The sequence below is a fragment of the Heteronotia binoei genome, chromosome 11 (assembly GCF_032191835.1).
Source record: "Heteronotia binoei isolate CCM8104 ecotype False Entrance Well chromosome 11, APGP_CSIRO_Hbin_v1, whole genome shotgun sequence".
Lineage (NCBI taxonomy): Eukaryota > Metazoa > Chordata > Lepidosauria > Squamata > Gekkonidae > Heteronotia > Heteronotia binoei.
This window is the reverse complement of record NC_083233.1, coordinates 17,384,446-17,407,270: the sequence shown is the minus strand read 5'-3', so window position 1 is coordinate 17,407,270 and position 22,825 is coordinate 17,384,446. Positions and strand designations below refer to the sequence as shown.

Here is a 22,825-nt window from a genome sequence, read left to right as displayed (position 1 = left end):
GTGGGTGGGGCTGGAGAGGACTCTCACAGCAGCTGCCCTTTCAAGGACAACTTCTGCCAGAGCTATGGCTGACCCAAGGCCATTTCAGCAGGTGAAAGTGGAGGAGTGGGGAATCAAACCCGGTTCTCCCAGATAAGAGTCCGCACACTTAACCACTACACCAAACTGGCTCTCAACTTAGACAAGGCATTTCTCTCTTTAAATCACCTCTCCAAGCCAAGCCAGATGGCAGCTTGGAGAATGTTTTTAAAGTTGCTTTCTTTCCACCTCTCCCTCCCTCCATTTGCCTTCCTTCCTTCCTGCTCTCAAACATCTCTGACATTCATGTCTTACAGCTCTCAAACATCTCATGTTCATGTTTCGCGGCTCTCTAACATCTCATGTTAATGTCTCGTGGCTCTCAAACAACTGACGTTTATTCTACGCGGCTCTTACATTACGCAAGTTTAGCCACCTCTGATGTAGCATAAATGTAGATGCAAACCTCTCACCCCTCCACACACACGTTTTCACATCAACGTTAACAATTCATCAAAGTTAAAAACCACTAACATAGAGAGACGCAGGCGCAAAACCACAGTCTGGCAGATGCATGTTGAAAGAACATTTTACCTTCCTGTTGAGCATTTTTTTCAGATTTTTCGGTAAATTTGGAGCCCTCCAAAGATATTGTGGGCAGCGGAGTCTTCTGACCCGCTGAGACGCACAAGCGACAGTTGCACTTACAACGTGGATCTCCCCCCAAAAAACTATCACCAAGGAGCGCATCACATCTCTTCACCAGGCGGAGAATTGCAGCTGCGCATAAAACCCTTGCCTGAGTGACAAGGCTCCCAGGGAAATGGAGTTGGGAAAGCTTTCTATTTGGAGTGCTGATAAACCTGGCAGCATTTTAAAGCCATCCATCAACCTCTGTCTGCCACTGGAACTGTGCACTTATCCAACAGCTGGGCCAGCCTCGTCTCTTCTCCTGAATCTGCCAAGAGCATCCACTGTTACCTGGGAAGCCTGAGCAATTTTTTTATCCTGCAGCTCTAATGAGGATGCTTTGATCAATTAAATGTTTCCAGTGTGGTTTTGCCGGTGGAAATAGCACCGAATGAAAAAAGTCCTTCCCGCCAGCCAGGGAAGGCTTCCCCGCAACAGCTGCTGTGGAGCAGAAAGATGCATTTTTAATTGCAAGCATGGAAAAATGAATGCACCGTCATCCGTGAAGCTCTTAGACTTTGCGGGTCATTGATTTGATCATTAGCCAGGCCTGTCCAAACACCTGTAGAGAGGTACACCTGGCAAGAGAATGAGTCCCCAACCAGGCAGCTATTTTAGAGCCAGTTTGGTGTAGTGGTTAAGTGCGTGGACTCTTATCTGGGAGAACCAGGTTTGATTCCCCACTCCTCCACTTGCACCTGCTGGAATGGCCTTGGGTCAGCCAGAGCTCTCTTATCTGAGAGAACTGGGTTTGATTCCCCACTCCTCCACTTGCAGCTGATGGAATGGCCTTGGGTCAGGCAGAGCTCTCTTATCTGGGAGAACCGGGTTTGATTCCCCACTCCTCCACTTGCAGCTGATGGAATGGCCTTGGGTCAGCCAGAGCTCTCTTATCTGGGAGAACCGGGTTTGATTCCCCACTCCTCCACTTGCAGCTGCTGGAATGGCCTTGGGTCAGCCAGAGCTCTCTTATCTGGGAGAACCGGGTTTGATTCCCCACTCCTCCACTTGCAGCTGCTGGAGTGGCCTTGGGTCAGCCATAGCTCTCGCAGGAGTAGTCCTTGAAAGGGCAGCTGCTGTGAGAGCCCTTTCAGCCCCACCCCCCACCTCACAGGGTGTCTGTTGTGGGGGAGGAAGATACAGGAGATTGTAAGCCACTCTGAGTCTCTGACTCAGAGAGAAGGGCGGGGTATAAATCTGCAATTCTTCTTCGTAGTAGAAGAATTGGTACTGCTGACAGGTCACTTGACAGATGTCCAGCACCAGCATGGCAAAGTGTTTGGGCTAGGGCAGCGATGGCCAAACTGTGACTCAGGAGCCACATGTGGCTCTTTCACACATACTGTTTGGCTACTGAAGCCCCGATCACCCCATTGGCCAGCATGCAGAAGGCATTTCTTGCTTCAGATCATTTCTCTAACCAAGCCAGCTGGTCGCTTAAAGAAGATGATATTGGATTCATATCCCACCCTATACTGTGAATCTCAGAGCGGTCACAATCTCCTTTACCTCCCCCCCCCCCCACAACAGACGCCCTGTGGGGTAGGTGGGGCTGAGAGAGCTCTCACAGCAGCTGCCCTTTCAAGGACTACTCCTGCGAGATCTATGGCTGACCCAAGGCCATTCCAGCAGCTGCAAGTGGAGGTGTGGGGAATCAAACCCGGTTCTCTCAGCTAGAGCTATGGCTGACCCAAGGCCATTCCAACAGCTGCAAGTGGAAGAGTGGAAGGGTGGAAGGGTGGTGGGAACCAGAGAGGATTGTGAGGAACTCCAAAGGGATCTGTTGAGGCTGGGTGAGTGGGCGTCAACGTGGCAGATGAGGTTCAATGTGGCCAAGTGCAAAGTAATGCACATTGGGGCCAAGAATCCCAGCTACAAATACAAGTTGATGGGGTGTGGACTGGCAGAGAGATCTTGGGGTTGTGGTAGATAACTCACTGCAAATGTCAAGACAGTGTGCGATTGCAATAAAAAAGGCCAACGCCAGGCTGGAAATTCCTGGCTTTCATTAAAAATTTCCCTTTTCACCACACTATTTATGCAGTCTATGGATCTGAAGGCATCGTTTTTGTTTCTCCAGCTAACAGGAATTTTTATGTATTTTGCCCACGTGGTCATGAATTTCCTGCACAGACAGCATGGATAGATACATTCATCTTGACTGCAAGCAGCACACTGTCAATTAAAATCTTGACCTCTTCTGAACTTGACCCTCTTGGTTAGCGTATTCGATTCTGGTGTTCCAATCTTCAGGGGTTTCTTGCAAGAAATTCAGTAAAGATCCACAGTTCTTATTTTTAAGTTTAGTCACTGCATCCAAGTGGCATTTGTGAGTCACATGATGCTTAAGATAACTGACTTTCCATTCATTCCATTTCCTTCCGGTGCTCCAGTCTCCATCAACCTTTGCTTTGAGACAAATTTTGCAAATTACCGTGTCATCTGTTTCATGATATTCAAAGATTTCTTTTAGGTGCATGTTCTTGCATCCACTCCCATCTGGCAACACAGTTTCAAGAGGAAATGTTGTCAACCGTTCTGTCTTGAAATGATTACGCTTATTCTTCAGGATTCCACTGAAGAGTTGAGCATCAGTCTTCCTCTTTGACATTTTCTTGCCAAATTAATATGTAACGATTCCTTCCCCCCCCCCCCCTTTTCACATCAATCATGTGCTCCCATGTTCCACAAGCTGCAGAGGGTGCAAACGGGATCCACATCCAGGAGCTGTTGTGCCTCATAAACATTCCACCCATGAACCTCTACTGTTTCCTCTTGAGGAAACACTATGAAGGCCTCACGGAATGCTGGGGGATTCCCCCAGTCTCCTCAATAGTCCTGCTGCCTGGCCTGGCTACTGATTTCTCCTTTGGCATATCTGATTTCATGTGCCCTACGATGTGGCACAGCCTCCGCCATTATGCAGCTCCCTCCCCTTGTCAGGCCTGTCACATGGACAGAGTCCTCTGCTGTGCAAACTGTAAAGCATAAGCCCACTGGCAGGAAGGAGTCTCTTAAGTTGGTCAAATCCACAAATCCAGATCTAGAGAAGAAAGGAGAGAAGCGCTTCAGCAGCCAGTAGCTGTATTACTCAATCTAAGGAACTGAAAGATGGAAAAAACCCAGGCAAAAGCAGCAGATCCAGAACAGTCACAGTACAACCACAACCATACGTAGCAATCCAATAAAACCATCCAATTTTGCGTTTAAAAAAATGCAACAAACTTTCCCAAAAACACCTCCATCTAACAGTGCTAGCTTGAACTGACCACTGAAAACTTCACTACTAAATTATTGCTGACGCTACTACTATAGGTGTAAAAATCCAGGCAGGAGTGGCCTTTCCTAAATCCAGCTTACTCGGTACCAAGTATTTTTTTAGTTTTCCATCCAGCATTGTAATTAGACCATTGCTCTGAAGCCTGCAGCTGTCTCACTTCCTCCGGCATAGTTACGGAGGCTTCTAGAGCTGATCCGGCTGTCTGGGAGACTGTTGTCAGCCTCTAAACACTTATTAATCAGTTGAAACACAGTTTGAACTTGGCTTGCTATGTTTTCTTCAAGCTACAGAATGGTGCAGAAAAATTCATCTCGGGAAACAGCAATCCCCTTACTAGAGTTCACTGAAGCTCCATCCGTCATTTTGTGGTCCATTTCTTCCTCCCGGGATACTCAGTTGTTTTGGTCGTTTTTAGGGAAGAAGTCTGTTAACACCTATGGAGGCATGGAAGGTTTTTTAAATCTTTGTGTTAGATATTTTGCCCATCATTTAGAAGGAGGTGAGTAGCGGTTTGAAGAGGTGAGGGTCAGTGATCCCTCTGAGCTGAGTGAGCCTGAGCTAGCTCACAGATTTTTAGCCTCCAGCTCACACCTTTTTGCCTTAACTCAGGAAAAATGGCCCCAGAGCACAATAATTTATGCAGGAGCTCACAACTTGAATGCCAGTAGCTCACAAAGTAGAATTTTTGCTCACGGCACTCTGCAGCCTAGAGGGAACATTGGGAGGATGTGAGAAATGCCATGGGGTTAAGGGAATTCAGTCCCTAGGCATCCGCCATCAATTGCTGCAATGCCCTGCCCCCCCCCCTGCAGCATGCTTTTTTTCAGATGTAAAGGCTTTTATTTGCTCTACTCAGATGTAAAGGCTTTTATTTGCTCTAATAGATTGATTTTACACCAATCTATATAGTGAATCTCTCCATAAAATATTTTTTCCGGTAAATATTTCTTCTCCTGTAACTGATTTTGCCCTCCAGTGCTGTTCTAATTGGCAATCAAATAATGAAACAAAGTTTTACATATGCCAACATTTATGCAACTTATTGAACCTAAGGCATTTGGCAAAAGTGTGGCTTAGGGGTGTGTCCGCAACCCAAGGAACCAGCCCAGACAAAAGTAGCTGTGTTGAAATCTCTCTGAAATGAATGGGACTGCTCAAGCTGGTACTGACTGGAGTGGATTTCAGTGAGATTGGAATGCAAATCATTTTGTGTGGGCTGGAACCCAAAAAAAGGGTTCGATGTAACCAACATCTGGCATCCAACAGCCTTGATGACTTGGGCTCAGTTGGCAAGTGCTGTAGGGAAGAGAGGTATTCGTTAATGATAGTTTCTACCTCTTCCAGAGTGAGATCCAAATAATCTTCTTCGTGTTCTGGAATATCCTTTCATTGAGCGCCTCTGCTTCCATGTCTTCATCCGCAGAACCTGTGGAAGATTCTTGGGAAGAGCTGGATTGGCCCGAAGGAGAGGTGCTCTTGGTCTGCAGGTCGCCAGGGAGGGAGCCTCTGTAGTGAACCAGAGTTTGGATGGCCAGTGAAACATTGCCTTTGAACCCCCTCCAGGCCTGCTCAGCTGCCCCTGCATTAAATCCCATAGACACCAATGAGTGAATGCTTTCCTGAGAAACTTCCAAGGGGTTTCAAGAAGTGGGCTGTTGTCCTCTGGGAGGAGCAGCTGGGGGTTATCGAGCATGACCTTCACTGCTAGCTCAAGGCTTCCTTTCGCCTGGTGAAGAGCTTCTCTAGCCTCTCGCTCTGGCTATAAAAGGTAGTTCTGGGAGAGAGAAGGCTTTATTGCTAAGGCTTCAAGGATTAAGCCCATATCCTGCTTCAAGGATTAAGCCCATATCCTGCTTCAAGGATTAAGCCCTTATCCTCCTTCAAGGATTAAGCCTTTATCTTGCTTCAAGGATGAAGCCCTTATCCTGCTTCAAGGATTAAGCCCTTATCCTGCTTCAAGGATGAAGCCCTTATCCTGCTTCAAGGATGAAGCCCTTATCCTCCTTCAAGGATTAAGCCCTTATCCTCCTTCAAGGATTAAGCCCTTATCCTCCTTTAAGGATGAAGCCCTTATCCTGCTTCAAGGATGAAGCCCTTATCCTCCTTCAAGGATGAAGCCCTTATCCTCCTTCAAGGATGAAGCCCTTATCCTCCTTCAAGGATGAAGCCCTTATCCTCCTTCAAGGATGAAGCCCTTATCCTCCTTCAAGGATGAAGCCCTTATCCTCCTTCAAGGATGAAGCCCTTATCCTCCTTCAAGGATGAAGCCCTTATCCTCCTTCAAGGATGAAGCCCTTATCCTGCTTCAAGGATGAAGCCCTTATCCTCCTTCAAGGATGAAGCCCTTATCCTCCTTCAAGGATGAAGCCCTTATCCTCCTTCAAGGATGAAGCCCTTATCCTCCTTCAAGGATGAAGCCCTTATCCTCCTTCAAGGATGAAGCCCTTATCCTGCTTCAAGGATGAAGCCCTTATCCTCCTTCAAGGATGAAGCCCTTATCCTGCTTCAAGGATGAAGCCCTTATCCTGCTTCAAGGATGAAGCCCTTATCCTCCTTCAAGGATGAAGCCCTTATCCTCCTTCAAGGATGAAGCCCTTATCCTCCTTCAAGGATGAAGCCCTTATACTGCTTCAAGGATGAAGCCCTTATCCTGCTTCAAGGATGAAGCCCTTATCCTCCTTCAAGGATGAAGCCCTTATCCTGCTTCAAGGATGAAGCCCTTATCCTGCTTCAAGGATTAAGCCCTTATCCTCCTTCAAGGATTAAGCCCTTATCCTGCTTCAAGGATGAAGCCCTTATCCTGCTTCAAGGATTAAGCCCTTATCCTGCTTCAAGGATTAAGCCCTTATCCTCCTTCAAGGATTAAGCCCTTATCCTGCTTCAAGGATTAAGCCCTTATCCTCCTTCAAGGATTAAGCCCTTATCCTCCTTCAAGGATGAAGCCCTTATCCTGCTTCAAGGATGAAGCCCTTATCCTCCTTCAAGGATGAAGCCCTTATCCTCCTTCAAGGATTAAGCCCTTATCCTGCTTCAAGGATTAAGCCCTTATCCTGCTTCAAGGATGAAGCCCTTATCCTCCTTCAAGGATGAAGCCCTTATCCTCCTTCAAGGATGAAGCCCTTATCCTCCTTCAAGGATGAAGCCCTTATCCTGCTTCAAGGATGAAGCCCTTATCCTGCTTCAAGGATGAAGCCCTTATCCTGCTTCAAGGATGAAGCCCTTATCCTCCTTCAAGGATGAAGCCCTTATCCTCCTTCAAGGATGAAGCCCTTATCCTCCTTCAAGGATGAAGCCCTTATCCTGCTTCAAGGATGAAGCCCTTATCCTGCTTCAAGGATGAAGCCCTTATCCTCCTTCAAGGATGAAGCCCTTATCCTGCTTCAAGGATGAAGCCCTTATCCTCCTTCAAGGATGAAGCCCTTATCCTCCTTCAAGGATGAAGCCCTTATCCTCCTTCAAGGATGAAGCCCTTATCCTCCTTCAAGGATGAAGCCCTTATCCTGCTTCAAGGATGAAGCCCTTATCCTGCTTCAAGGATGAAGCCCTTATCCTGCTTCAAGGATGAAGCCCTTATCCTCCTTCAAGGATGAAGCCCTTATCCTCCTTCAAGGATTAAGCCCTTATCCTCCTTCAAGGATGAAGCCCATATCCTGCTTCAAGGATGAAGTCCTTATCCTGCTTCAAGGATGAAGCCCTTATCCTGCTTCAAGGATTAAGCCCTTATCCTGCTTCAAGGATGAAGCCCTTATCCTCCTTCAAGGATGAAGCCCTTATCCTCCTTCAAGGATGAAGCCCTTATCCTCCTTCAAGGATGAAGCCCTTATCCGGCTTCAAGGATGAAGCCCTTATCCTCCTTCAAGGATGAAGCCCTTATCCTCCTTCAAGGATGAAGCCCTTATCCTGCTTCAAGGATGAAGCCCTTATCCTGCTTCAAGGATGAAGCCCTTATCCTCCTTCAAGGATGAAGCCCTTATCCTCCTTCAAGGATGAAGCCCTTATCCTCCTTCAAGGATTAAGCCCTTATCCTCCTTCAAGGATGAAGCCCATATCCTGCTTCAAGGATGAAGCCCTTATCCTGCTTCAAGGATGAAGCCTTTATCCTCCTTCAAGGATGAAGCCCTTATCCTGCTTCAAGGATGAAGCCCTTATCCTCCTTCAAGGATGAAGCCCTTATCCTCCTTCAAGGATTAAGCCCATATCCTGCTTCAAGGATGAAGCCCTTATCCTGCTTCAAGGATGAAGCCTTTATCCTCCTTCAAGGATGAAGCCTTTATCCTCCTTCAAGGATGAAGCCCTTATCCTGCTTCAAGGATGAAGCCCTTATCCTCCTTCAAGGATGAAGCCCTTATCCTGCTTCAAGGATGAAGCCCTTATCCTCCTTCAAGGATGAAGCCCTTATCCTCCTTCAAGGATTAAGCCCTTATCCTCCTTCAAGGATGAAGCCCATATCCTGCTTCAAGGATGAAGCCCTTATCCTGCTTCAAGGATGAAGCCTTTATCCTCCTTCAAGGATGAAGCCCTTATCCTGCTTCAAGGATGAAGCCCTTATCCTCCTTCAAGGATGAAGCCCTTATCCTGCTTCAAGGATGAAGCCCTTATCCTCCTTCAAGGATGAAGCCCTTATCCTCCTTCAAGGATGAAGCCCTTATCCTCCTTCAAGGATGAAGCCCTTATCCTCCTTCAAGGATTAAGCCCTTATCCTCCTTCAAGGATTAAGCCCTTATCCTCCTTCAAGGATGAAGCCCTTATCCTGCTTCAAGGATGAAGCCCTTATCCTGCTTCAAGGATGAAGCCCTTATCCTCCTTCAAGGATGAAGCCCTTATCCTCCTTCAAGGATTAAGCCCTTATCCTCCTTCAAGGATGAAGCCCATATCCTGCTTCAAGGATGAAGCCCTTATCCTGCTTCAAGGATGAAGCCCTTATCCTGCTTCAAGGATTAAGCCCTTATCCTGCTTCAAGGATGAAGCCCATATCCTGCTTCAAGGATGAAGCCCTTATCCTGCTTCAAGGATTAAGCCCTTATCCTCCTTCAAGGATGAAGCCCTTATCCTCCTTCAAGGATTAAGCCCTTATCCTCCTTCAAGGATGAAGCCCTTATCCGGCTTCAAGGATGAAGCCCTTATCCTGCTTCAAGGATGAAGCCCTTATCCTCCTTCAAGGATGAAGCCCTTATCCTCCTTCAAGGATGAAGCCCTTATCCTGCTTCAAGGATGAAGCCCTTATCCTGCTTCAAGGATGAAGCCCTTATCCTCCTTCAAGGATGAAGCCCTTATCCTCCTTCAAGGATTAAGCCCTTATCCTCCTTCAAGGATGAAGCCCATATCCTGCTTCAAGGATGAAGCCCTTATCCTGCTTCAAGGATGAAGCCTTTATCCTCCTTCAAGGATGAAGCCCTTATCCTGCTTCAAGGATGAAGCCCTTATCCTCCTTCAAGGATGAAGCCCTTATCCTCCTTCAAGGATTAAGCCCATATCCTGCTTCAAGGATGAAGCCCTTATCCTGCTTCAAGGATGAAGCCTTTATCCTCCTTCAAGGATGAAGCCCTTATCCTGCTTCAAGGATGAAGCCCTTATCCTCCTTCAAGGATGAAGCCCTTATCCTGCTTCAAGGATGAAGCCCTTATCCTCCTTCAAGGATGAAGCCCTTATCCTCCTTCAAGGATTAAGCCCTTATCCTCCTTCAAGGATGAAGCCCATATCCTGCTTCAAGGATGAAGCCCTTATCCTGCTTCAAGGATGAAGCCCTTATCCTCCTTCAAGGATGAAGCCCTTATCCTGCTTCAAGGATGAAGCCCTTATCCTGCTTCAAGGATGAAGCCCTTATCCTCCTTCAAGGATGAAGCCCTTATCCTCCTTCAAGGATGAAGCCCTTATCCTCCTTCAAGGATGAAGCCCTTATCCTCCTTCAAGGATTAAGCCCTTATCCTCCTTCAAGGATGAAGCCCATATCCTGCTTCAAGGATGAAGCCCTTATCCTGCTTCAAGGATGAAGCCTTTATCCTCCTTCAAGGATTAAGCCTTTATCTTGCTTCAAGGATGAAGCCCTTATCCTGCTTCAAGGATTAAGCCCTTATCCTGCTTCAAGGATGAAGCCCTTATCCTGCTTCAAGGATGAAGCCCTTATCCTCCTTCAAGGATTAAGCCCTTATCCTGCTTCAAGGATTAAGCCCTTATCCTGCTTCAAGGATTAAGCCCTTATCCTCCTTCAAGGATTAAGCCCTTATCCTGCTTCAAGGATTAAGCCCTTATCCTCCTTCAAGGATGAAGCCCTTATCCTGCTTCAAGGATTAAGCCCTTATCCTGCTTCAAGGATTAAGCCCTTATCCTCCTTCAAGGATTAAGCCCTTATCCTGCTGCAAGGATTAAGCCCTTATCCTGCTTCAACTCCTTTTTTCGGCTTCTAAGATAAAGGGGGGGGGGGGAGAGAAAAAAGGAGTTGACCCACCGGCTTCCTTTGCCGCCTCCTCCAGCCCAGCTGTTAATTAGGATGACTCAGCAGCTCTGGCAAACTAAAAATCGGGCAGTTCCTGACAAAACTTTGGTCAGTAACTTGCTTTAACTTATCAGCTGGCTCTAAGCTGATCAGTCTTTCGTGGTTCTCCCCATGACAAGTAATCGTGGGCAGCCAGGAGCTTTTCCTTGGCATCGTCAAGGCAATCCAGCTGTCCTGAGTGGAAGTTGCACCAGACAATGTCCAGATGCGACACTGCATAATTATCAACCGTGGTCAAGAGGTTGGAGTTGGACCCACATTCACAGGAGTGTTTATCTGCATCCCACAGGTGTGCCAGCGCCATGGCATATTCCTACTTCTTCAACAAAGCTCTGCCTTTTTTGTGGTACCCCATAGGTAACAAGAGAGCTTTTGGGGCTTGTGGGGGAATACTGATTTTTCCCCCCAGTTTGGTTTGCTATATCTAGATAAGGCATCGTAGCTGGATCCAGAGAGTCATCTCTTTTGGCCATTATTTCTAGGCCTTTTTGGTTCTTTGCATCTTTCCTGTGCATTTTTTTTTCTTCACCATCTCTTCTCCGTGCTGCAGTTCCGGGCGACGTTTATAAGCGGGACCCGGCCCGCGTGTTCCCTCTCTTGTAATGTGCTCTGAATAAAGTATGTTGCCTTCAAACTGTCTCGGTTCTCAGTACATTATAACCAACTTCTGCAGCTGCAAGAGAATCCAAGTGACCAGCCAGGGAAGGCTCTTCACCTCACAAAACCCATGAGATACATGGAAAAGACAGGGTGGCTTCTATGGGAAGGAAATTGACTCCTCAGCCAAAAAAAAAACAAAACAAAACAGGAACGTAAAGACTTGTCTTGCACTCCTACTTCAGTTAAAAGTCAATACAGCTTTTAAAGTGGGTGTTCATAGTTCACAAGAGGCAGACCGCTCAGACACACCAATGCAGCAGACTTCAGTCACTGGGTATCAATGTGAGCTGATCAGCAGAAAGTGACCCGTTCGGAATGCTTGAGGCTTCTCACATCTGTAAAGAGTCTGATAGAACCATTTCCCTCTACCTACCTCCAGCTTCACGCAGGCAAACACCTCAAGAACCGTAGGAAGGCTGTTGTCCTGTGCCATCTTCCATAGCAGCCATTTATCTTCCACCGGCGGCTGGCGGCTTCTGCGTTCCTTGCAGACGACACTCGCCTGTTTGCAGAGGGAGGTGGAAAGGCACCTGAAGTTCTTGTCCTGAAAGCACTTGGCAAGAGGCTCCTTGCTGCAGGAGGTCTTCTCTTGGGCTGGGCTCATCCTTGGTCTTTCAAGTGAGCTGTGGGAAACAAAGAGGGTTTTCTCCCTTTCCCTCGAGCACAGCGGTGGCAGCAATGGTGGTTTCGCCTCGAGAAGCTGGACAGAGAGGGAGGAGGATACAATGACAAAAAGATAATTTTTTAAAAGCAACATAAAACCATGCCAACCATCTTCAGTAGGATGAGCACAGACATCATCAGAGATTCCTCTTTAAAGCAAGGAGCACCTGAAAGACTAACACAATTTGTGGCAGGTACGAGCTTCCATGAGTTATTAGCAAGAACTTCCTGAGAGCTAGAGGGGTTCCTCAGTGGAACAGGCTTCCTTTGGAAGTGGTGGGCTCTCCATTTTTGGAAGTTTTTAAATGGGAGCATATAATATAGTGGGTTCAATGCAAGGAAGAAGCGAGGCGGTAGTGATCATAGCTCTTTCATTAAGTACAGCTTGGCAAGGACTGGACTCAAAGACTGCTGAGCTGGGCCAACAGGGACAAACTATATACACTTCAAGGTTCCCACGCTGGGACGCCATTGGATCATTCAAACCAGCCGGGGGCCCGTGATTGGAGCAGGGCAGCAGGGATTTGGATTCTACTGCCCATTGTTCCTGAGTCCCCAAGCTCAGTCCTCCAGGCTCCAATGAGCCAGGCAGGAACACTATGATAACAGATACATCCGTCCACATACAGAACAGGGCTAGATGGCCATCTGACAGAATTGCTGATTCTGTGAACTGAGGCAGATCATGAGAAGGAGGGCAAGAAGGGTTGCACCAGTGCTTAGTTCTTACAGCCCCCTCTTATACACCCAGGGAAATGCTGTTCACCACTCTGGGGTCAGACAGCATTTTTCCCCAGGTCAGTTTTCCAAGGGATCCTGGAGGGTTTTAGGGTTTTTTTTGGGGGGGTTGCCATCTTCTGGGCTTGGAGCAAGGGTCACTGTGGGTGTGTGGGAGGAGGTAGTTGTAAATTTTTTGTCTTGTGCAGGGGGTTGGATAGATGACGCTGGAGGTCCCATGCAACTCTCTGGTTCTGTTTTCTTTGGTTCTGGTTCTGTTTTCTTTGCAACTTCACTTCCCCCCCACCCTTGGTGCCTTCCCACTCCACATCCTAATACCACCCACCCAAACCGCTTCTTCTTAACTACCCTGCACCCTTGGCATGCCACTACCCCCCCATGACATTCACCCACCCACATCCTTGCTGTCTTCCCCCACACCCCCAACTCTTGGTATTCACTCCTACCCACCCAATTGAAGGCATTCACTTCCCCCCACCTTGAGGGGTGCTGATCTCTGCCAACTGGAGAGCAGTTGTAATTCAGAGTGATCTCCAGCCATCACCTGGAGATTGGCAACAGTGATTCTCCAGTGGAAAATGACATTATACCTGTCTGAAATCCCACCCTTTCTCAAACCCCACCCTCTCCAGGCCCCACCCCTTAAATATTCAGGCATTTCTTAAGGAGTTGGCAACCCTATCTCCTTCCCTTTATCTGCCCCTCTGACTTCAACTTTCCACCGGCTTCCTCTTCCCTGCAGCCTCTACATAGGCTGTCTTTCTCTACAGTGTGTGTGTGTGGGTGGGTGGGGGGACCAAGGCAGCTTACACCACAACCCCATGAGGCAGGTTAGGCTGAAAATCTGTGACTGGTTCAAAATCACCCAGTCAGCTGCCACAGCAAGAACCCAGGTCTGGCAGGTCCCACTTTGAAGCCCTGACTCCTCTGCTCTCCTCAGACTCCACCACAGCACCTGGAACTGGCAGCCATAGTCAGGACTGGCCCCAGTGAGTTCTGCCTCAGAGACCTGTAGTGAGACCTTTCAGACCAACAGTCTCCCTCTAACCATTTTTTCCCCTTTCCAAATGAGTTCTCAGCCAATCAAAGGAAGCCTTTCTCTGGCTTGTCTCCCGCCTTCTCCCTCCCTCAGTCATTCTCGGTTAGAGTTTCTTTCTGTGCTCTGTGAATCAGTGTGACAGGCTGCTCAGCCAATGGGAGAGCAGGGAGATCCAATAACTACCAGAACTAAGGTTGGTTGCATTTCACTGAAAGAATCAGCTTTGCTGGCTGGCAATAGCCACTTGGGTGGGAGAGAGGAACCGGCTGAACCACTGGCACACAAGTACTCTTGACTGATAGTTTGATGGGCCAAAGATTGATGCAGTGCACTCCTACCCAGTCCCAACCGATGAGGGAACTGGGATTTCCCAACATGAAGCTGGTTTTATGTCTATAGATAAGCTTTCCTGCGCAAGCACTCTACAAATGTGATCAGATAAGCTTTTTGATCCCATGCTGTTGCTGTTGCCTTATGAATTTAAAATGTAGGTCCAGACAGCAACATTTGTCTCCCAACCCCCAGTCGTTCTCATCCATCTTATTCAATTTGTCTCTTCGGGAGCACAGGACAGTTCAAATGGAAGCCCTCCCTATTTTATAACAGAAAAATTTGAATTCTATTGGACTTCTCACTGGAAGCCTTAGAGAAGCGGTGAAGTTCTTTAAAGTTGTAGCGGTGAAGCTCTTTAAAGTAAAAAGCTGTTCCATATGAAACTCAGCCTTAGACATTATCAGGCTGACTGTACAGAGGCTGGTGTAACAGGTATACCTCTCATGAGCTTGTAATAAATATGTAATACTAGTTATATTAAGACATTAATAAAATATTATCTGGGGGGGGGAACCCCTAAGATATAAAGTAAAATTTTGACTGGGATATTTCTATTTAAAATAATTTTTGGAACAGGGATACGGTGTATTGCACAGCGGTCTTAAACACTTCTATAGTAAGAAATTTTAAAAATTCAATTTTTCTATTTCACAACAGCAACTATTAACTGTTCAGTGTTATGAATCAACCATATCCAAATTCAAATTAAATACAGTGGGATTCCTCAAAATGTACTTTCTCCTCCCCCCCCACTCCTTGTATTCTTATTTCAATACTATTCTGATAATTAAGCATACCAGATTAACTAACTATTCAATTAATTAAACTGCCTGTAATATTATAACCCCCTTCCCTCCCACCCTTGTTTCTAAGTTTTGCCTCTTCACTATTCCTACCGGAAGTTTTTCTAACTAGCTATTTCCCTCTCCACTATTTCCTTTTTTTAACCTCTTTAACAGTAAAGCTATGTTTATTATTCAATGAATTTCCAAGTCATCTAGAGATTGATTGAAGGATTTGTCCAAGTCTTTTCTCATTAGGCGAGTCCTCTTTATGCTGGTTAGAGTGTTTGTCTGCTATGTAGGGGGTTTTTGCCATGGCTGGGCAGCTTCCACTTTCTTGAGCTGTTCCTGGGGCAAAATATGCTTGCACCAGATGGGAATTAGGTTGATTTGACTTTTCTTTCCAGCTTCACTTTTCATCCATTCTGGCGAAGATCTGAGGGTAAGTTAATATCTTGTAACCAGTGTTCCCTCTAAGCTGAGTTAGTGTGAGCTAGCTCACAGAGTTCTAGCCTCCAGCTCACAGATTTTTGTCTTAGCTCAGGAAGGATGAGCCCAGAGCACACTAATTGATGCAGGAGCTCACACTTTAATGCCAGTAGCTCACAAAGTAGAATTTTTGCTTACAAGACTCTGCAGCTTAGAGGGAACATTGCTTGTAACAGAGCAAGGCAGAGAAAGTTGGGAGAGAAGGACTGAGGTGTCTGCCATGCTGGTTTGCGTTGCCGTGCCCCCCACCCCCCGCAATCTGCTTTCATGCAAGAGCTTGCATGACTGGAGAGGACTTCTATTCCTGGGGAGCTTTATATTGGAAACCTTTGGTAAATATCTTTAATGCTGGGATTTCTATTCTTATATCGTGCTTACTGCAGCTTCTTGAAGATTTCTCTGAAAGTGACAAACACAAAAAGCAACCATCAATGTGCATATACCAATAGCCCTCAAAGTGCTCCCTGGCCCTTACTCTCTCTTAACATATCCAGATAGCACGTAGTGTATAATGATGCAATGCTGAGCGCTATTTCCAGATTCGTTTCAAGGTGCTGGTCATAACCTTTAAAGGCCTCTTTCCATATGTGCCCCAGAGAGCACTATGTTCAGGGTCCCAAAATCTCCTTTGGATCCCCGGACTGGAAGAAGTTCGATTGTCTACCACTAGAGCCAGAGCATTTTTGACAATAGCCCCTGCTCTGTGGAATGCCCTCCCCGAAAACATCAGGGCCCTGTGGGACCTGCCACAGTTCCGCTGAACTATTTAAGCCCAAACTATTTAAGCTTGCCTTCAATAGTCAAGGGGAGGTAGAACTGTCCCCACAGCACTGACAATCCCATTGGACAAATATAGATATTTAGAAACATCGATGTGCATCTTGCATTTTATGGTTAAAATGTAGGGTTGCCAAGTCCAATTCAAGAAATATCTGGGGACTTTTGGGGCGGAGCCAGGAGACTTTGGGGGTGGAGCCAGGAACAAGGGTGTGACAAGCATAATTGAACTCCAAGGGAGTTCTGGCCATCACATTTAAAGGGACAGCACACCTTCTTAAATGCCTTTCTTCCATAGGAAATAATGGATAGGGGCACCATCTTTTGGGGCTCACAGAAATGGACCCCCTGGTCCAATTGTTTTGAAACTTGGGGGGTATTTTGGGGAGAGGCACTAGATGCTATACTAAAAATTTGGTGCTTCTACCTCAAAACATAGCCCCCCGGAGCCCCCAATACCCACAGATCAATTCCCCATTATTCCCTATGGGAATTGTTCTCCATAGGGAATAATAGAGTGCCCAGTAGACATTTTCCTCCCCCCAAGCTTTCTAAAGGGGGGAGGGCCTCCAAACCAGGGAATCCCCTGCCCCCTCCCTCTCTCTCACCCACAAATACTTACTGGGTCTTGTTCCTGCAGAACTTTACTTGCTCTGAAAACGAAAGCAAAACAAAGGGAGGGGCTGTTCTCCGAAGCCCTTCCTGTTTCCTGCTTCCTGCTCAGCCTTAAAGGCACATTTTAAAAACGGACCTGCAGGAGCTCTAAAACTACATGGATACTGTGGTGGGCGGGGCTTCCCCCACCAGCCAGCTGGCTGGGGGCGGGGAGAAGCCTGTAAAAACGGGGAACCCCCACTGGGACCTAGGGATTGGGAAGCCTATTAAAATGTGTGGAATTGATTTTATTGTATATTGTTTTTAATATTCTGTGTGGTTTTTCTTAGCCACCCTGAGCCCATTAGAGGAGGGCGGGATATAAATTTGATAAAATTATATATATATATATACTTTGCAGTTCATGGAGCCTGAGTACTGATACAGCCCTGGAGTGGAAAAAGTTCAGAAGATACATAGAAAAAGAGTGGAAAATAAAAGGACATTGGACAATTTTTGATAATTTTGATGACTAAGTACAAGAGGAAGGAGGATATTAATTTTGGTTCTTATTAATTAAGGGTACCTTTAATATTAAGATTTTAAGTATATAACACAGGCGGGGGTCAAGTAACAGGGGAGGAGTGGGTAGAAAGTAATATATGGGATAGATAAAAAGTAATTATTAATGATGTAAGAAACTGAAATTTATTACCATATGTCACTAATAAAATTGTTTGAAACAAAAACATTTTTCCACCCTCAGATCACAATCTTGCCAGGTTTTTTTTAAAATCTTCACCTGCGTGGCTTCTGCAAAGGGAAGTCCTGCCTCACCAACCTTTTAGAGTTCATTGAGAAAGAACATAAGAACATAAGAGAAGCCATGTTGGATCAGGCCAATGGCCCATCCAGTCCAACACTCTGTGTCACACAGTGGCCAATTTTTAATATATATATATATCTATATATACACACACACTGTGGCTAATAGCCACTGATGGACCTCTGCTCCATATTTTTATCTAAACCCCTCTTGAAGGTGGCCATGCTTGTGGCCGCCACCACCTCCTGTGGCAGTGAATTCCACAGTCATGGGATAAGAGGATGGGTTCTCTTTCTGATTAAAAAACTGGTTAAATGACAGGTAGTAAAGAGTAGGAATCGGTGGACAATTCTCACAATGGAGGGAAGTAAGCTGTGGGGTCCGACAAGGATTGGTATGGGGGCAAGACTATTTCATTTATTCATAAATGATTAGGAACTAGGGGTGAGGTGTGTGGCAAATGAAGTTCGGTGCTGGTAAGTGTAAGGTGAGGGCACAGTGGGACAAAAAATCCCCACTTCGAGTATAAGCTAATAGGGATAGAACTTGCTGTGACTGAGAGGGGGAAAATCCCAAGTGTGTTGTGGATAGTTCGGTGAAAGTGTCAACCCCGTGTGCTGCAGCGGTGAAAAAGGCAAAGTCTGTGGTAGGTATTCTTGGGAACTGGATTGAGAATAAAACAGCCGATATTGTAATGCCCCTGTATAGATCTATATCGCAGTCTTGTTTGGAATAGTGTGTACAATTCTGGTCACTGTATCTCCAAAAGGACATTGCAAAGCTAGAAAAAAGTACAGAGAAGGGCAACAAAGTTGATTGGGGGGGGGGGGGGGTGGAGCACCTTCCCTATGAGGAAAGGCTGATGAATGACTTTTCAGTTTAGAAAAGAGATGGCTAAGTGGGGGAGGGGGGTCAAGATAGAGGTTTATAAAATTATGCATGGGGTGGAGAGAGTTGACAAACAGAACTTTTTCTCCCTTTCAAAATACTAGAACTCAATACAACGAGGCTGATAGTATATTCAGGGTGGACAAAAGGAAATACTATTTTACACAGAGAGTGAGTAAAATATGGAATTCGCTCCTCGGTCTGCACCCTTGGTTCATCAAGGAGATCAGTTCCTAGGCTGACCGTGACCCACAACCTCCTCTTCTCCCTAAAGCACCAACGATAAACTCTTCTTTTTCTTTTAGAACTCTAGGCAACCTCCTACTGCCGGGGCCTGCTCATTGCCCAAGTAACCCCCAGACAGCTCCTTGGAGTGCTAACAGGTGGAGGATGCTGACAATGGAAAAAAGGTGCCATGTGTGGCGTCCCCGTTGCCCTTTCCTCACCAGAGACCAGAGCTGCTGGTGTTAAGGGTCCAAAGCAAGAAGCAGAGACTTCTACACCCCACCTTGGATCTTGCCTGAATAGCATAAGAGGACATTTACATTTTCCTCCCAGGTGACACTAGAGGATGTTTGCCCTTCTCTGCTGTCCATGATGGCTCCATTTGAGGCAGGTTGCAGAGGAAGTGACTCTGCAGTCCGCCTCAGATGGAGAACTTGGGTAGGTGGCAGCAGAGAAGGCACACACTTCATGCCCGAGGAGATATCCTCGGTGTCAGAAACATCCCATGTTGAGGGGTCAGCTCTTTCTCCCAGTCCTTCTCTCTAATTGCTCAGTAGCACCAGAGTAACATGGTGGCATGGCCAGATTTGATGGCTGGACATATATATAAAAACGTATATATACTTTCCCCCCCTTGTAAAATATAGCATTCCCCCCAAAGCACAAATGCCCCTACATTAGGAAACATCTGGCATTCATTTACCGGTGGATCAGGAGGTCAGGACCCCTATCAGGACAGTTACCTCAGTGCCCATAGGAAAACATCTGGTATTCCCTTGGGGCACCTGTCACTTTTTGATTTCTGTTTGATGAGGAAAGGGGGGTCACTCTCTTCTTCTGTAAGTAATTTATGTAACAATTACACAGAGCAACAAATTTAGTTAATATATAGTTTTGACGAATTTAGCTGCAGCAGATATTATTTAGTGGTGTTTTCCTAACCTTCCCTCACCAAGGTAGTAGTAGATCATCATTTGTTTTGGCCTGGGGTTCTGGTGAAGCAGGGCAAGTGAAGTCGTGTGGAGGTTTGCATTTCAAGTATCCATCACGGGGTGGCTGTAAGAGCCATATAGAATAGATGTCAGATGTTTGAGAGCCACAAGACAGGAAGGAAGGAATGAAGGAGAGGTGGAAAGAAAGCAACTTTAACTTAAAAAATGCATTTTCCAAGTCACCAACTGGCTTTGCTGGAAGAAGTGATTTAAAGAGACAAAAGCCGTCTCCAAGCTGGCTGCTGGTGATGGGGGCTTTGAAAGCCACACAATATGTATGGAAGAGTCACATGTGGCTCCCAAGCCACAGTTTGGCTACCCCTGTTCTAGGTTCTGCTGTGTCTGAAGGGTAGATTTTAATAATCTATATAATGATTTATATTTTTATTATATTTTATTTATAAGCTGCCTTAGGCAAGTTCCTTGGTGAGAAGGTATAGAAATAACACTGTTTGGTAGCTTCTGGATTATCACTAGAAAGAAGTTATAATATGGATTAGAGAGATTTACCAATAGTGGATGTTTGCTATCACTAAAAAAAAACTTTTATGTTCAGAGGCACCCTGTCTCTGAATATCATATACTATGAAATATTAACTGGTGGACTCCTTTGCTTCCTTTGAGGTTTGCAGGAGCAGACTTAGAGCAAACCCTTCTTTTCTTGGCCCTTCCTTATACTTCTAGATGTGCATCATTTGGCTTCCAGGGAAGAAAAGGTCCACCTGTTCACACATAACATGGGATGTTCGGCCTCTAAAAACTGGAATTTCATAAGCTGCCAACAAAATTCAGTTAAGGCTAGCACTGGTTCCATCTAGTGGTGGGAAAAGGAATATACATGATAGGAGAATGCTGGCAAGCAAGATCCCGGAGAAGCGAAAACGCAAAAAAATTTTTTTTTCCTTCACGTACACCCTCACCATTTTAAAATCTTTGCAAATATCTTTTTGTACTTCATATTATGACAGATCCATTTTCATATTTCAATATGACAAGAAAAGTCCTATGAGCACCCGGATGTAAGCTCATTTTGTCAATGGACTTCCTCAGGAGTAATCTTTCATACAATTCTTCCAGGGTGACCAGCCTTTTGTTACAACTCAATGTAAATGCTCTTCTACACCATCTTCAAGTTCTTTCATCCTGGAATAAACCAAAATACTAACAACAAGGCATACCACAAAGCTGAATGGAAATAAATAATACTTGGGATTTTATATTGTTGTAAAAAACTTACCACTCAATGACACTTAAGTGTATGTACTTCTATTAGGAACTAAAATCAGTCCAAACATATTTTTAACCAGGTGCACAAGCCTTCTGGAGTTTGCTGGACTTTAAGGCTCTCTACAGTATTTTTATTGGAAGCAAGCTGTTCTTTTGGATGGCCAATTGGTCTTCCGCTCTCTATATTTAATTATTTTTAATTTTAATTTCGAGCAAGCCATTCCTTTGGCAACAAATTAGCTCAAGCCACTTAAGTGTAAGATTTAAAGCAAGCCAGTCCTGTGCTTCTACTAAATAACAAAATCTCTTTAAGAGTCTACTGGTGAGCCCTGGAGATCTCCTGCTTTTAGGACTGATCTCCAGCTGGCAGAGATCAGCTCCCCGGGAGAAAATGGCTTCTTGGAAGGGTGGACTTTATGGCACTGTACCAGGCTGAGGCCCCTCCCCTCTCCAAGCCCCACCCTCTCCTTGCTCCACCCCCAAAGCCTCCAGATATTCCCCAACACAGACCTGGCAACCCTACATGACAGCTTAGAGACCTTTAAGCTTTTGAGAATCAAAGCTCCCTTTGTCAGTAAGTACGTAACAATGTTGAGCCTCTTTGGAGAAACGCCATTTTGTGTGTTTAACGGTGAGTTGGATGTGGAGAAACTGTCAAAATTGAGGCAGGCCTTGGCCTAGTCTCTTCCTCATTCCCCCCTGCCCTTCTGTCTTCAGCCAGTAATCAGAGGGCGACTCCCAAAAGAGAACAGGAAGTCCATCAAAGCTATGAGGTGATTTCTCCCAGAATGCTGCAGGACGCTTGACCAGTTCCTTGGTGGGAACCGCAGTTTACGTTAAGTGAGTTTTAGGCAGGAAGAGTTCAGTTCAAGTCAGTCGTCGGTTGATGCTTGCTAACAGCAGAGCCCTGCTCCTGGGTCAGAGTCAGTGCAGTGGCCATTTTGAAGAGTGCGTACAGCCATCTTTTCCAAGAGTAACTGCCTCCCCTGCTTACCATCTAGTTAGGGCATGAGTTTAAACAGGGAGAGAGATGGAGCGTTTTTGCCTACTTTGGTTTAATTCTTCCATTCACTTCTGAATACGCCTGGATATATTAGTAAAAAAGGTAAAGGTAGTCGTCCCCTGTGCGAGCACCAGTTGTTTCCGACTCTGGGATGACATTGCAACGTTTTCACGGCAGACTTTTTTGCGGGGTGGTTTGCCCTTGCCTTCCCCAGTCATCTACACTCTCCCTCCAGCAAGCTGGGCACTCATTTTACCAACCTCAGAAGGATGGAAGGCAGAGTCAACCTTGAGCCAGATACCTGAACCCAGCTTCCATCAGGATCGAACTCAGGTTGTAAGCAAGAGAGCTCAGACTGCAGTACTGCAGCTTTACCACTCTGCGCCACGGGGCTACAATATATATTAGAAAACTTTAAATAAATCGTTTGTCAAAATATCAAGTTCCTTTGTACCACATTGTTTCCCCAACCACTTAGAATGCTGGGGGGGATAGGGGGTCCCTAGGGGGGGAGAGGGAGGGAGAAGAAAGCAGAATGGAAAGTTGCCAACTCTCCAGGGGAGCCCCAAAGGTACCCAGGAAGCCAAGGCGGGTTCCTAGTGACACGGGAGGTTAGGAGGCTGTCCCGCGTAAGTGGAGTCCAAGGCAGAAACGGGTGGCAGCAATACCCGGAGGAAATACAATGGAATGGCTCCTTTAGGGTCAGAATCCCAGGAGGGGTGAGCAGAGCCGCGGCCTGTCAGCTGACGTAGCCCTGGCCTACCACAGCCTCCGTGCCATGAAAAGCTTCAATTGGTCATTTTCTCACATGGAAAAATAAAGGGACAGGACATTTCCCTCCAGGGAGCGAGCCACCTCTAGAATGAATTAAACCAGTTTTCTGCTTCAGGTCATGCTTTCAAATGTACGCACAAAACTCAAGGCCTTTGATGTCCCTGCTTGTATGAACATCTTGCATGGTTCTATAAGGTTTTTTCCCTGCTTAAAAAACAAGTGAAAACTCCTGTGCGGCTAGCGCATACACACTGCAGTTGTGCTAGCTTTTGACTGGAAATTTACATTTCATCAGAGCAATGTGGAGTTGGCAGAGATCTGCATTCGAACACAC

The 22,825-nt window shown here is 46.1% G+C and overlaps 1 pseudogene; it reads right to left on the bottom strand.

The window, feature by feature from the left end:
* Positions 1-3,537: 3,537 nt before the first annotated feature.
* LOC132578957 (NEDD8 ultimate buster 1-like) lies at positions 3,538-11,745 on the bottom strand (annotated as a pseudogene).
* Positions 11,746-22,825: the final 11,080 nt, after the last annotated feature.